General features: G+C 38.5%; 1 long non-coding RNA gene across 1 annotated transcript in view; it reads left to right on the plus strand.

Annotated features, from left to right (window-relative positions):
* LOC129635912 (uncharacterized) overlaps positions 1-12388 on the plus strand; it is a 98561-nt gene extending 86173 nt beyond the window's left edge. The window contains exon 4 of the long non-coding RNA XR_008706530.1: positions 12135-12388. This is a non-coding gene — a long non-coding RNA (uncharacterized LOC129635912). The remainder of the gene's footprint in view (positions 1-12134) is intronic.
* The last annotated feature ends 749 nt before the right edge of the window (positions 12389-13137 follow it).

Raw genomic sequence — 13137 nt, forward strand, 5'->3', positions numbered from 1 at the left:
CAGTTTTTGAGGTGCTGGGCTATGTCTGCTCTTATATACTATAAAGCAATGCTATGTTAAGCAACTTAGTATAAATAATATTTACTTAAAGGGTATCAGTCAATGTTACATCAACCTCTAACCAATAGGTATTTGGTTTCAGGATTTGGGATTTCATTTTGGGAGGTTTTTCATGATGCTCTGAACTGTTGTTCTTTATTAGTAGCTCCTCTTACAATGTTATTAGTGCTGGTAAAAAACAAACAGCAATAATAAAATCATAGTAGTCACTTTAGTTTTACTCTTTCCTTGTTAAATCTCCAGCCTATATTTCCAGATACTGGGCTGTAGGAATCTCAAAGGAGGAACAGTTTGGTCATATATTTTGATTATAATGTTCCTCTGGCAGTATGTTGTCCAAGAAATGTGCCTCTTGAGAAATGAAGGTCAACCTCCTACTGGCTTAGAAAGAGACACACTAAATATTTCAGCTACCTATCATCGCTACACTTTAGGAGAGACTAGTGAGAGACTGTCCCATATTGTTCAGGTGGAGACGTCTCTTGTCTGAAGCTGTGAGTGAAATCTGGGTTCATTTATTGTCCCAGATAGAAGGTATATGTTCCTTTCTGTAGGGCACTGCAGAGGCAACCTACACAAGTTCTTGTATAGTACAGACATTAACAAAAATCAATTTGATTACTTTAAGTATGTTTAAAGATCATCCAAATCCCTCTATTTTCTTCCAAGTATTTATTACATATTTTGGGCAAGAAATTTTGAGCTGCTGGTGTATCCTAACTGAATACACACTCATCAGATCACACCTGTCATGACTCTTGTGTAGCTTTCTACTGTCAACATCCCCCACTAGAGTGGCGCCTTTGCTACAACTGATGAGCCTAAATTGACACAGCATAATCACCCTGAAGTTCATTCTTGGTGTCCTACATTCTGTGGGTCTGGACAAATTGTATAAAGGCATGTAGCCATCCTTATGGTATCCTACAGAGCATTTTCGAGGTGTTAGTGTGCACAGGCCACGTGCTATTACCTGAAGGATGGGCAGCGCCTTCGTCCTCATCATTAGTTGTCACTACACTGCAGTGTACACAGGAACATCCTGAGAAGCTTGTCAATACACACTTGGCCCCTCCCCGAGTTGTTGTTGATTTATTAGTTGTGTGAGGTACAGGAACCTGCATGATGTTTAAGTGCCCCCTTTGATGTCATTTGGGTGATATGATGGCTTATGTTAAGCTACACTTGTCTAGATGTTATAAATTTTAACTTTAAAGTGAGATGCTTTCTTTGCCTAGATTTCTAGAAAACCTAGAGTCAAATTTGTAGTTTAGTCAACTCTTATAGAATGAAAACAATACTTACACATATACGTATATGGGTCAATGTAAATTGATATATAATTCATGTCCTTTTTTCTGGAATAGATAATAAAAATAATTGGATATATATGTATATATAGATATATACATAAATATTATATACACATATTTGTATAATAGTGCAGGTTGATGGGACTATATATCCTATGGCCGCAATGTTCAAGAATTGTATTTTTAATTGTATTTTCCAGAGGAAAGTTGTGGGTGGATTTATGATTAAAAACGCACTCGTGCTCATGCTCAGTCACTCAGTCATGTCTGACTCTTTGTGACCCCCTGGACTGTAGCCCACCAGACTCTTCTGTCCATGGGATTTCCCAGGCAAGAATACTGGAGTAGGTTGCCATTTCCTTCTCCAGGGGATCTTCCTGATCCAGGAACCAAACTTGTGTCTCTTGCATCTCCTGCACTGCCGGTAGATTCTTTACCACTGAGCTTCGGGGGAAGCCCCAGTCCAACATTGCAGTAAATCAACTTAAAATGACTGGCATAGATAATATTTCCCAAAATAAGTTCACAGGAGAAGAGTGGAAAAGTAAAAGTATTCAGTGCCTCCAAATTCTTGAACCCTGCATGTGCTTAACAAATAAACTAACCATAGAATACATGCATCATAATACATTATGACAGATTTTAAGGACTGCAACATTAACATTTCATTTTTGGCTCCCTCAGTAACTACACTGAAAAATTAGAGGGAAAAGTGGAGAAATCACCTCTTCAGGTTAAAAAGCAAACTAAAAACTGATTCAGAGCAACCCCATTAAGAATGAACATATTCTTCCTGATTTCAATATAGCTTAAGAAACCAATACTTCATTCAGTTCAGTTCAGTTCAGTCACTCAGTCGTGTCTGGATGTTTGTGACCCCATGATTCGCAGCACGCCAGGCCTCCCTGTTGATCACCAACTCCCCGAGTTTACCCAAACTCATTTCCATCAAGCCGGTGATGCCATCCAGCCATCTCATCCTCTGTCGTCCTCTTCTCCTCCTGCCCCCTCCCAGCATCAGGGTCTTTTCCAATGAGTCAACTCTTCGCATGAGGTGGCCAAAGTATTGGAGTTTCAGCTTCAGCATCAGTCCTTCCAAAGAGCACCCAGGGCTGATCTCCTTTAGGATGGACTAGTTGGATCTCCTTGCAGTCCAAGGGACTCTCAGGAGTCTTCTCCAACACCACAATTCAAAAGTATCAATTCTTTGGCACTCAGCTTTCTTCACAGTCCAACTCTCACATCCATATATGACCACTGGAAAAACCATAGCCTTGACTAGATGGAACTTTGTTGGCAAAGTAATGTCTCTGCTCTTGAATATGCTATCTAGGTTGGTCATAACTTTCCTTCCAAGGAGTAAACATCTTTTAAATTCATGGCTGCAGTCACCATCTGCAGTGATTTTGGAGCCCAGAAAAATAAAGTCTGACACTGTTTCCACTGTTTCCCCATCGATTTCCCATGAAGTGATGGGACCAGATGCCATGATCTTCGTTTTCTGAATGTTGAGCTTTAAGACAACTTTTTCACTCTCCTCTTTCACTTTCATCAAGAGGCTTTTTAGCACCTCTTCACTTTCTGCCATAAGGATGGTGTCATCTGCATATCTGAGGTTACTGATATTTCTTCCAGCAATCTTGATTCCAGCTTGTGCTTCTTCCAGCCCAGCGTTTCTCATGATGTACTCTGTATAGAAGTTAAATAAGCAGGGTGACAATATACAGCTTTGATGTACTCCTTTTCCTATTTAGAACCAGTCTGTATTTCCATGTCCAGTTCTAACTGTTCCTTCCTGACCTGCATGTAGGTTTCTCAAGAGGCAGGTCAGGTGGTTTGGTATTCCCATCTCTTGAAGAATTTTCCATAGTTTATTGTGATCCACACAGTCAAAGGCTTTGGCATAGTCAATAAAGCAGAAATAGATGTTTTTCTGGATCTCTCTTGCTTTTTTGATACAGCAGATGTTGGCAATTTGATCTCCGGTTCCTTTGCCTTTTCTAAAACCATCTTGAACATTTTTTTTTTTCTCAAATATATTTGATTCATACAGGAGACATAAGAAGCACAGGTTCGATCCCTGGTTCCAGAAGATCCTCTGGAGGAATGAACGGCAATCCACTACAGTATTCTTGGCTAGAAAATCCCTTGGACAGAGGAGCCAGGCAGGTTACAGTCCGTAGGGTCACAAAGAGTCAGACATGAGTGAAACAACTCAGAACAAATACACACACTCATGTTTGAGTCACTGTTGGTTGAATTAAAAGATATGTACTCATGAATACAGAGGGCCAACAATCTTAACTGCATTCTAAATTTATAATACATTAAACTAATGATGGATTTGATCATCCTATTGTAGGGAGATCTGGAGAGTTAATGAAGAACTTCTGTTCAAGAAGGAAAACCTAAGGATAGTAAAGATGCAAAGTTGTCCTTTAAAAGTTGAGTTGGGGAAACAGTCTGTTCTCTAGAAGTCTCTTGTTTATGGTTACCTGTATCTGTGGATTCTGGGAAGGAAAAGCCAAAAATTTGCAAACTCAAAGTTGATATTTTCCTCACAAAGTAAACACAGGACAAGCAGGACAGATTTTACATTAACATTTAGTTTAACATAGAAAATCAGTAGTAGATAGAGCCAACCCTGGTTTGGGGGGAAATGGACTTGAGTCCCAGATGCAAGCAGGTCATCACTTTTTTTTTTTTTAATGTGAAAAGTCTTTAAGAAACAAATATTTTGGAAAATGCCTTAGAGACTCTTAATCAGAGGTAATAGTGAACGGAGCACAGTAGCTAAATCAGGGAAAGGCAGAGTATGAAAAAATAAGTGAAATGTTCCCAGAAAATGTCTAGTTTTAAACTACTGTTGCTTGAAATCCTCTTCAGTGTCTAGAACATAGTTTCTGTGAACTACTGAATGAATAAATATCCACTGACAGAAGTGGGAAGAGTGCCTGGCAAGCCAGTGGCATATGGATGTGAGAGAAGGGTGGAGAGGAGAGTTAGGCAGCCTGAGTTGGATGATTAATCACATCTATTTGTAACTTGGCAACAAGAGCAACAGAAAAGCAGAGAAAACTGAGCATTGTTGTAGGGTTAGGATATTCTGGTTGGCTAAGGTTTTACAGAAAATACTATGAAACAGAAATTTAACTCAATATTTTCTTTATAGGATGGCATATCAAATCAGCAGCTTCCCAGTTGGTGCTAATAATAAAGAATCAGCCTGTGAATACAGGAGACACAAAAGATGTGGGTTCAATCCCTGAGTTTGGAAGATCCGCTAGAGAAGGATATGGTAACCCATGCCGATATTCTTGCCTGGAGAATCCCATGGAAAGAGAAGCCTGGAGGGCTACAGTCCACGGGGTCGCAAAACGTTGAACAGGACTGAGCACAGCACACTATCAAATCAGAGGTATAAAAGCTTGACAGAACCAACTAAATTCTGTAAAGCAATCATTCTTCAATTAAATAAGTTTTTTTTTTTTTAAAAAAGCTTGGAAAAAACATTTTAAATAAATCTTTCAGTTCAGTCACTCAGTCATGTCCAACTCTTTGCAACCCCATGGACTGTGGCACACAGGACTTCCCTGTCCATCACCAACCCCCAAATCTTTTTCAAACTCCTGTCCATCGAGTCAGTGATGCCATCCAACCATCTCATCCTCTGTCATCCCCTTCTCCTCCTGCCTTCAATCTTTCCCAGCATCAGGGTCTTTTCCAATGAGTCAGTTCTACACATCAGGGGGCCAAAGTATTGGAGTTTCAGCTTCAGCATCAGTCCTTCCAATGAATATTCAGAACTGATTTCCCTTAGAATTGACTGGTTGGATTTTCTTGCTGTCCAAGGGACTCTCAAGAGTGTTCTCAGCACCACAGTTCAAAAGCATCAATTCTTCAGCACTGAGCTTTCTTTATGGTCCAACTCTCACATACATACATGACTACTGGAAAACCATAGCTTTGTCTAGACAGAACTTGTTGGCAAAGTAATGTCTCTGCTTTTTAATATGCTGTCTAGTTTGGTCATAGAGTTTCTTCCAAGGAGCAAGTACCTTTTTAATTTCATGGCTGCAGTCACCATCTGCAGTGATTTTGGAGTCCCCCAAAATAAAGTCTGTCACTGTTTCCATTCTTTATCCATCTATCTGCCATGAAGTGATGGGGCCAGATGCCATGATCTTAGTTTTCTGAATGTTGAGTTTTAAGCCAACTTTTTCACTGTCCTCTTATACTTTCGTCAAGAAGCTCTTTAGTTCTTTATTTTCTGCCATAAAGGTGGTGTCATCTGTGTATCTGAGGTTATTGATATTTCCCCCAGCAATCTTGATTCCAGCTTGTGCTTCATTCAGCCTGGCATTGCACAATACACTCTGCATATAAGTTAAATAAACAGGGTGACATATATAGCCTTGATGTACTCCTTTCCCTATTTGGAACCAGTCTGTTTTTCCATGTCTGGTTCTATCTATTGCTTCTTGACATGCATACAGATTTCTCAGTAAGGTGGCCTGGTATTCCTATCTTTTTAAAGAATTTTCCACAGTTTGTTGTGATCCACAGAGTCAAAAGCTTTTGCATAGTCAATAAATCAGAAGTAGATGTTTTTCTGGAACTCTCTTGCTGTTCAATGACCCAAAGGATGTTGGCTATTTGATCTCTAGCTCTTCTGCCTTTTCTGAATCCAACTTGAACCTCTGGAAGTTCACAGTTCTTGTACTATTGAAACCTGGCTTGGAGAATTTTGAGCATTACTTTACTAGCATGTGAGATAAGTGCAACTGAGTGGTAGTTTGAACATTCTTTGGCATAGCCTTTCTTTGGGATTGAAATGAAAACTGACCTTTTCCAGTCCTGTGGCCATTACTGTGTTTTCCAAATGTGCTGGCATATTGAGTGCAACACTTTCACAGCATCATCTTTTAGGATTTGAAATAGCTCAACTGGAATTCCATCACCTCCACTGGCTTTGTTTGTAGTGATGCTTCCTAAAGCCCACTTGACTTTGTATTCCAGGATGTCTGGCTCTAGGTGAGTGATCATACCATAGTGATTATGTAGGTCATTACGATTTCTTTATATAGTTCTTCTGTGTATTCTTGCCACCTCTTCTTAATAACTTCTGCTTCTGTTAGGTCCATACTATTTTTGTCTTTTATTGTGCCCATCTTTGCATGAAATGTTCCCTTGGTATCTAATTTTCTTGAAGAGATTTGTAGTTTTTCCCATTCTGTTGTTTTCCTCTATTTCTTTGCATTGATCACTGAGGAAAGCTTTCTTATCTCTCCCTGCTATTCTTAGGAACTCTACATTCAAATAGGTATATTGTTATTTTTCTCCTTTGCCTTTTGCTTATCTTCTTTTCTCAGCTATTTGTAAGGCCTCCTCAGACAACCATTTTGCCTTTTTGCATTGCTTTTTCTTGGGGATGGTCTTGATTCCTGCCTCTTGTACAATGTCACAAGCCTCCACCCATATTTCTTCAAGCACTCTATCAGATGTAATTCCTTGAATCTATTCGTCACTTCCACTCTATAATAGTAAAGGATTTGATTTAGGTCATACCTGAATGGCCTAGTGGTTTTCCCTACTTTCTTCAATTTGAGTCTGAATTTGGCAATAAGGAGTTCATGATCTGAGCCACAGTCAGTTCCTGGTCTTGTTTTTGCTGACTATATAGAGCTTCTCCATCTTCAGCTGCAAATAATTTAATCAATCTGATTTCAGTATTGACCATTGATGATGTCCATGTGTACAGGCTTCTCTTGTGTTGTTGGAAGAAGCTGTTTGCTATGACCAGTGCACTCTCCTGGCAAACCTCTGTTAGCCTTTACCCTGCTTCATTTTGTACTCCAAGGCCAAATTTGCCTGTTACTCCAGGTATCTCTTTACTTCCTACTTTTGCATTCTAGTCCCCTATGATGAAAAGGACATCTTTTTTTGGGTGTTGGTTCTAGAAGGTCTTGTAGGTCTTCATAGAACTATTCGACTTCAACCTCTTCACCATTACTGATTGGGGCATAGACTTGGATTACTGTGATATTGAATGGTTTGCCTTGGAAATGAGAGATCATTCTGTCATTTTTGAGATTGCACCCAAGTACTGCATTTTGGACTCTTTTGTTGACTACTATGGCTATTCCATTTCTTCTAAGGTTAGTAGATATAATATTTATCTGAGTTAAATTCACCCATTCCAGTCCATTTTAGTTCGCTGATTCCTAGAATTTTGATGTTCACTCTTGCCATCTCCTGTTTGACCACTTCCATTTTGCTTTGATTCATGGACCTGACATTCCAGGTTCCTATGCAATATTGCTCTTTACAGCATTGGGCCTTGCTTCTATCACCAGTCATATCCACAACTGGGTATTGTTTTTGCTTTGGGTCCATCCCTTCATTCTTTCTGGAGTTCTTTCTCCATTGATCTCCAGTAGCATATTGTGCACCTACCGGCCTAGGGAGTTCCTCTTTCAGTATCCTATCATTTTTGCCTTTCATACAGTTCATGGAGTTCTCAAGGCAAGAATACTGAAGTGGTTTGTCATTCCCTTCTCCAGTGGACCACATTCTGTCAGACCTCTCCACAATGACCTGCCCATCTTGGGTGGCCCCATAGGGCATGGCTTAGTTTCATTGAGTTAGACAAGGCTGTGTTCCGTGTGATGAGATTGACTAGTTTTCTGTGATTATGGTTTCAGTGTCTGCCCTCTGATGTCCCCTTGCAACACCTTCTGTCTTACTTGGGTTTCTCTATCCTTGGATGTGGGGTATCTCTTCATGCTGCTCCAGCAAAGCGCAGCTGCTGCTCCTTAGCTTAGATGAGGGGTATCTCCTCATGGCTGCCCCTTCTGATGTTGAACTTGAAGTAGCTCCTCAGCCCTCCTTCCCCTGCTCAGAGCCATGTTCAGTAAATCTTTAATCCAATTTTCTGTTGATGGGCGGGGCTGTGTTCCTTCCCTATTATTTGACCTGAGAGAAAACTATGGTGGTGGTAATGAAGATAATGTTGACCTCCTTCAAAAGGTCCTGTGCGTGCACTGATGCACTCAGTGCCCCAGACCCTGTAGCATGCCAACGCCAACCCATGCCTCAGCTGGAGACTCTTGGACTCTCACAGGCAAGTCTTAATTGGTTTCTTGTGAGGTCACTGCTCCTTTTCTTGGGTGCTGGTGCACACAAGATTTTGTTTGTGTCCTCCAAGAGTCTGGTTCCCCAGTTATATTTAAGTCCCCCTGGCCTCCAAATTCAAATTCTCTGGGGGCTCTCAGTCCCTTTGCCAGATCCCCAGGTTGGGAAATCTGTTGTGGGTCCTAGAACTTTCTTAACAGTGTGAGCATTTATTTGGTATAATTGTTCTGCAGTTTATGGGTTGTCTGCTCAGTGGCTCTATGGTGGGGTTAATGGCAACCTCCTCTAAGAGGGTTTATGCCACACACAGGACTGCTGTACCCAGAGCTCCTGCCCCTGTGGAAGGCCACTGTTGACCCATACCTCTGCAGGATATACTCAAAGGCAGGTCTGGATCAGTCTCTGTGGGGTCTCTGGATCCTGCTGCCCCTAACGTGTTGTTTAAGTCCTCCGAGTATCTCTGGCGGGTATGGGGTTTGATTCTAAACATGATTTCACCCCTCCTACCATCTTGCTTGAGCTTCTCCTTTTCCCTTGCACATGGGGTATCTTTTTCAGAAATCTTTCAGAAAATGGACAAAACCAAAAGTGGCTCCTCTTCTGTTGAAGAGGAGTTGTGGGCTCCAGAGCCCAGGTGATGTTTCTGTTCCTTTTGCACAAGTAGTGGTGATTTATCAGGCTCTCATTTAGAATGTTCTAGAACCCTTTTGATAATACTTGGCACAATGCAATCTCATGGACAAATTTAATCCTCCATCAAGACAGTCCCCTTAACCTCTTACCAAACAACAACAACCACAGATGCTAAAATATATTTGAATTGCTGAGCTCCTCAAAACTCTTTATATGTACAGAGAGTATAGACATCATGTACCAGTTTATCTGTGCTTCCCTGGTGGCTCAGATGGTAAAGAATCTGCCTGGAGTGTGGGAAACCTGGGTCCTATCTCTGGGTTGGGAAGATCCTCTGTAGGAGGGCATGGCAACCTACTCCAGCATTCTTGCCTGGAGAACCCCATAGACAGAGGAGCCTGGTGGGCTACAGTCCATATTATCACAAAAAGTCAGACATGACTGAGCAATGAAGCATGCATGTATGCACGCATCAGTGTATCTGTATTTGTTTCATGGCAACACATAGATCTAAGAACCAAATGTGAATCATGATGAATGAATCATCATAATCAAGAAGATACTGCCCCAACTCTAAAGAGTTTAATATCTGTGCAAGTTTGATATAAATTAGTCATTTCATAGAACCCTGGAATTCAGTGAAACAATTCTCTGCTGTGTAAAAGAACCACACAGTGTGAATTCTAGGTTAGGTTTTTATGTTGGGTTGGCCAAAAAGTTCATTAGATGTTATGGGAAAACCTAAATGAACTTTTTAGCCAACCCAATATTTTCATGACTGATGCAAAGTGAACTATGTATATAGATTATGGAAACATTCATTTCTATTCTGAGACCATAATTCAGAGACTTAATAGCCTATTGCTCTAAATTACAATTATACATATAGCATTAATATAATATTAGCTAAAAGGCTTGCCATATAGCTATGAAGTTAAGGGAAATTTTTCATTTATATTTTAATTTTAGCTTTAAATAGATAACTCTAGGAATATTCCTCAATCTATATTAACTAAGACTGAAAATCAATGCTTTCATTTAAACTTAAATACTAATGCATCCAACAGAATTAAATCCAATGACTCTGATTCTTTTTTCCTGGAGCTATTGTGAAATTATTTGATCCATCTTTCTTAACATTTTGAATCTGGTCCATTAAGACTTTGAAAAGGCAGAGAAATGCTGCATTAAAATTAAAAGCTCATATTCTGAGAAGCAGCTAGCTAAACTTTGAGGCATTAATGTCTAGATGTAATATGTCTATTGTATATGAAGGGAAATAAGCTTCTATTGCTTTTTCCCTTTCAGAAGCTGTGTTTTATATGTAGTTAAAATAAATAAACTCCTGTTGTCCGATCAATAAACGAGGCTGTTTTTGGAGTCAGTGGAAATAATTGTGTGTATACATGAAATTTTAGAAAGGTCTAAACTTTGTACCCTACAGCTATTCTGCTCTACTCATTTTTATTGTGCCAGATTCAATTATAGACAATTATTTATGTACTTTTACCCATCCATCTAAACTAGTTAATTTCTGCACTGATTTTTTTTTTTTAGTTTACAAGTTTGCTTGACTAGTAGAAAAAATCTGTTGCTTTAGGTACCAATAAATTATATTCTTTATTAAAATAAAAGTATTTGATGAAGATATTTCTCTGACTCTTCTCAGAGTTTTGTGTCACATTTTAATGATTATCTTTAAACACCTTAACACATCCTGTCTATGGTCCTTTCAGAAGTGTCATTTTCAGTCTAGATTTTTAGGATATGATGATGCTTGACTGCATTTACTTATAATGAGCATCTAGGAATAGATTTCTACTCAAGTCCTGTACACCTTGCCAACCAATTAGAATGAAAAGACAGAAATCCTGTTACAATTAGTGAACTTATACTTTGGCTAAAGCCATTCCTACACACCTTCTATATAATTATCATTAGTTCTAGTCTGTCCTTTTCATTCCTTATGGTGAGGTATGTCAATTTACAATGTGGAAAGTTCAGTACTTTTTAAAACAATACTAAAATCATCAACAATTAGATCATAGATTTAATAAGCAAACACACACTTCCATGTCATTTCATTTGAAATTATTTCTTTCTTAAGTTATATTATCCAAGATAATATACTGCTAAGATAATGTTTCAAATGTAAACATAATTTTATTCATATTTGGAAGTTTTAATTGGTTTTGACACTTCTCTGAAGATTCATAAATATTTTTTAGATATTAAATATTATGTAAATATTAAGTAATAATTATGGATAATGGGGTATATTCTAAATGAAGAATATCAAGGTATCTTAGTAATTGATAGTCATCCTGAAAACATGGTCAAAAGCTAAAGGACAGGATATACAATAAAAATCTACATCAATATCTTTTTAACTGTATACATAATTTAAAAAGGATAAAATGGAATATAAAATGTTTCACTCCACCATTCTTTCAGAGAAGAAATTTTTACTCAGTTTTTTAATGTTTGCTTTAAGAATCAAATGTCTATTAAAATTAATAATGAGTTTTTATGAGAATGAGCAGACTTTTTTTCCCATAGGTGTATGCTTAACTATGAACTTGAGACCCAAAAATTCCAAGAGTAAATCCTTTCATTTTCAACTCTTATGAAGGATAAACTGCTGCCTTGGCATCCTTCAACCTACAGTTCAAGCTAGAGGTTGAACGGCCATTTCTTTCTTCTTTTACAATTAATTTATCCCCAAGATAAAGTTATAATCATCAGAATGCTTTGCCACAATCTATATGGAAAGGGATATAAGAGAGTGGCCTTTCCAAAAACATTGCTAAAATCTGAATTCTGGATTTGTGACCTCAGCATTTACCGTCTATGATGTGCTTCTTCATGTTAAAAAATGGGATATCAGATATTATACTATTTTATAGTGTTTTCTATGAGTTCTAAATGAGTTACAATGGGAGAACTCTTAGAACTCTATCTCACACATAATATGACCTTCTTGCTGTTGTACAGTCACTAAGTCACGCCTGATTCTTTGCGACTCCATGGATTGCAGCACGCCAGCCTTCCCTTTGTCTCCTTGTAAGCCCATGGACTGCAGCATACCAGACTTCCCTGTCCTTTGTGGTTGGACCACCTCTGAATGCCAAGACAGGCTTGGGAGAATGGTGACCAGGCAAGTATATGTTGGGTTATATCGATGAATGGAAACAAACATACAAAATTTTAACTAAGAAATAGAACAAAGAACAACTTAAAATACGCTTTTATAGACAGAAATAAGGTCAGAAGCTAAGGAAATAAATACATGAATCAAATATAACACAGGAAAAGGAAAATACCTTACGATTTAGCTATAAACAAAAAGGGGTGCCAACATTTTGTTACCTGTTGTTCCTTGTGGCTCAGGATGAAATGGAAAATTTTATAAAGGCGAGTTCAGAGAGTTTAAGGAGGAGATTTTTTTTGTATCTTTCCAACCATAGAATCATAAAATTACGGATCAATGTGATCACCATGGTGATACAAGTGAATTTATATTTTTAAAATAATTTGTATATAAGGATTAACTGATATGATATTAACCACAGGACTTCTCTAGATATTAAAGAAGAAGAAGTTAGGATAACATACTAAAATTGTGCCTCAGAAAATCACTGTATCAACGAGAGAGCAAAGGAATTTAGGAGGGAGAGATTGTCAGCTCTGTAAATTTGTGCAGTTTACACCATCGTGATTATGAACATCTAGGAAATATGAGTTGAAGCTGTTAGTTCCAATATGTCTTGTGAAGTTTAAAGATCTGAGGTAACACTAATGAGGACAGGTCATTAGGCCCTGGTTTACCACTCTAATTCTACATCTTAGAACAGTTCTTCACATCCTCTAGGTACTCAATAAATATGTGTTGAATGAGTTAAAAAAAAATGACAGGTGGATGTTGAAATTTGCAGAAAAATATAGGAGATTAAAAACATGAAAAGAGCCACTGAACTGGACACACCAGGATAAAGTC

Source organism: Bubalus kerabau, chromosome 21 (genome assembly GCF_029407905.1).
Source record: "Bubalus kerabau isolate K-KA32 ecotype Philippines breed swamp buffalo chromosome 21, PCC_UOA_SB_1v2, whole genome shotgun sequence".
Classification (NCBI taxonomy): Eukaryota; Metazoa; Chordata; class Mammalia; order Artiodactyla; family Bovidae; genus Bubalus; species Bubalus kerabau.